Source organism: Hordeum vulgare, chromosome 6H, assembly GCF_904849725.1.
Source record: "Hordeum vulgare subsp. vulgare chromosome 6H, MorexV3_pseudomolecules_assembly, whole genome shotgun sequence".
NCBI lineage: Eukaryota > Viridiplantae > Streptophyta > Magnoliopsida > Poales > Poaceae > Hordeum > Hordeum vulgare.
The window spans coordinates 461,569,739-461,573,194 of NC_058523.1; positions in this window are offsets into that span (position 1 = coordinate 461,569,739).

Consider the following 3,456-nt stretch of genomic DNA (forward strand, 5'->3'; position numbering starts at 1 on the left):
AGTCCAGAGTACCTGCACAAACACAAAAGAGCTGGCACCCAACGCTTTAAAGGGGTTGTCAATCCCTTCAAGATTGTTTGCAAAGTGAGATCTCAAGGCGGAAAGTGCAACGAAGTAAAAAGTGTAAGGCTGAAAATATGGTGTGGAGTAGACTCGGGGGCCATAGTGTTCACTAGAGGCTTCTCTAAAAATAGCAAGTATTATGGTGGGTGAACAAATTACTGTCAAGCAATTGATAGAACCGCGCAAAGTCATGACGATATATAAGGCAATGATCATACATATAGGCATCATGTGTGAGACAAGTAGACCGATACTTTCTGCATCTACTACTATTACTCCACACATCGACCGCTATCCAGCATGCATCTAGTGTATTGAGTTCATGACGAACAGAGTAACGCCTTAAGCAAGATGACATGATGTAGAGGGATAATCTCAAACCAATGATAAAAACCCCATCTTTTTACCCTTGATGGCAACAACATGATGCGTGCCTCCCTACCCCTTCTGTCACTGGGTGAGGTCACCGCACGGTATGCACCCAAAACCAAGCACTTCTCCCATTGCAAGAATCATAGATCTAGTTGGCCAAACAAAACCCACAACTCAAAGAGAATTACAAGGATATGAAATAATGCATAAGAGAGATCAGAAGAAACTCAAATAAGATTCATAGATAATCTGATCATAAATCCACAATTCATCGGATCTCGACAAACACACCACAAAACAAGATTACATCGGATAGATCTCCATGAAGATCATGGAGAACTTTGTATTGAAGATCCAAGAGAGAGAAGAAGCCATCTAGCTACTAGCTATGGACCCGTAGGTCTATGGTGAACTACTCACGCATCATCGAAGAGGTCATGGTGTTGATGAAGAAGCCCTCCGTATCCGAATCCCCCTCCGGCAGGGCACCAGAACGTGCCCCAGATGGGATCTTGCGGAGACAGAAGCTTGTGGCGGCGGAAAAGTACTTTCGATGATGTCCTAATTTTTTACGGAATTTTAGGGAATATATAGGCGCAAAACCTAGGGCAACGGAGCCTCAGGGAGCCCACAACCTAGGGGACCGCGCCCCCCTGGCCACACCATGAGGGCTTGTGGGGTCCCTGGTGGCCCCCTGCCCTGATTCTCCGGCTTCCCGATCCTTTTTTGTTCCGGAAAAAATCTTTTTGGCAGTTCCATTCCGTTTGGACTCCGTTCAAAATCCTCCTCTGAAAGGGGTCAAAAACATGGAAAAATAGGAACTAGCACTTGGTACTGAGTTAATAAGTTAGTCCCAAAGAAATATATAAAAGGCATACAAAACATCCAAAGTTTGATAAGATAATAGCATGAAACCATCAAAAATTATAGATACGTTGGAGACGTATCACTTAGCACTTCCACTCTTACTCTCCTGACTCTCCTCATGTGCTTTTCAAAATTTTGCAAACGGTCACTAATACCCTCATGCCCTTGACCACCGAATTCCTTGAAATCATGGTGGGCAACTTGAAAGGAAGCGACCTTGCCAAACGATCACCCACATACTTGGAAGACAAGGTTGACAATGTTGCGACAAGATGACACCAACAAAAGCTACCTTATCGACGAATGACAACATCAAGACTCCGAAGAGGGTGACACCCTCGATACTTTCCCAGAGTGGTGCAACCTTGGCCTACGACGATCAGGACAAAAGATATGCAAGATCATGATAAGCATCACTAATAGAGCTACTTTGTCCTAACCGTTGATGTGTCGACAACCGCCGGTGGACGAGAACCTCGTCATTTGGTCCGCCTCACCATAGTGAGCAGGAAAACGGTCCTCTTCATCCCCCGCTCTTGGTGCTGGTATTGTCATCAACATAACCGACAGGTGAAAACACTATCATGCCTTGTCCATGTCATTGCATAAAGGATTGTCCACTCGGAACTCTCGACGCCTTGGAAGACAAGAAGACATCGATAGGATTACAAAGACAACAGAAGACCCTGTCAACGACAGCCATGAGGAAACACCTTCACCGCTAGCTTACTAGAAGGAAGTTGTCGAAGATTCTTCAGGATCAACCCGGATCATTTAGACGAACAACAACGAGAAACATAACTACACCTAAAGAAGACCCAAAAAGCCTAAGCTTATTCCTCTCCAAGACACGAAGCAAGCACGATTATTGAGTCCGAGAATCCTTAGGGTAGGATAGGTCATGTATCCCCTATGCGAAGTCAAGCTTGTGTGATAGTTCGAATGGAACCATGTTGTGTGTTGCTCGTTTTTGCTTCTTTGTGCTTTGAGATAAGTCGCAATTTTTCCTTAGGCAACAAGTACGTGACTATATCAACTATCTCATCTTACTATTCGTGTTTGGCCTTTTCGGCACTTGTTTGATTGCACTTACACTGTAACACCCTCTTAGGCACCCCCTATGCTACTTTCCCCTCTCCCCCATCTCGTTAACTGAAGACGAGCAAGACAAGATGCACCAATGATCCACCTCGACGGACCACTCGCACTGAAGACTTTGACTACAACGTTCTCAACCAGACACAATCCCATAGAGTTATGCTCTTCCCTCAATATTTGGAATCCTTCCTAGACCAACCTAGACCTCAAAAGCTTCCCTAGCTCAAACATGTGATCACGTGTTTAATACAGATTTACCAGAGCACCTCTTGAGCTTCAATAACCCGTGCTTAGCACTGGGTTCATTATGGGACAAGTGATCATCGTGGACTGATACGTCTCCGTCGTATCTACTTTTACGAACTCTGTTGCCCTTGTTTTGGACTCTAATTTGCATGATTTAAATGGAACTAACTCGGACTGACGCTTTTTCAGCAGAATTGCCATGGAGTTGTTTTTGTGCATAAATGAAAGTTCTCGGAACGTCGTGAAAATTTACGGAGATTTTTTCTGGAATAAAAGAAAAATACATGCGCAAAGTTCCACGTGAGGGGCGTGCCAGTGGGCCACAAGCCCCTGGGCCGCTGCCACCCCCTATCGCCGCGCCATGAGGGCTTGTGTGGCCCATGTGGCACCACCGCCCCCAATCTCAGTCCTATATCTTCAGTTTCGCCAGGAAAAAAATCAGAGAGAAGGTTGCATTGCATTTTGCGATACGGAGGCGCCGCCACATCCCGTTCTTCATCTGGAGGGCAGATCTGGAGTCCGTTTCGGGCTCCGGAGAGGGGAAATCGTCGCCATCGTCATCATCAACCTTTCTCCATCGACAATTCCATAATGCTCTTCATCGTTCGTGAGTAATCTCATCGTAGGCTTGCTGGACGGTGATGAATTGGATGAGATCTATCATGTAATCGAGTTAGTTTTCGACGGGGATTGATCTCTAGTATCCACTATGTTCTAGATTGATGTTGCTACTACTTGGCTATGCTTAATGCTTGTCACTAGGGCCGAGTGCCATGATTTTAGATCTGAACCTATTATGTTGTCGCCAAT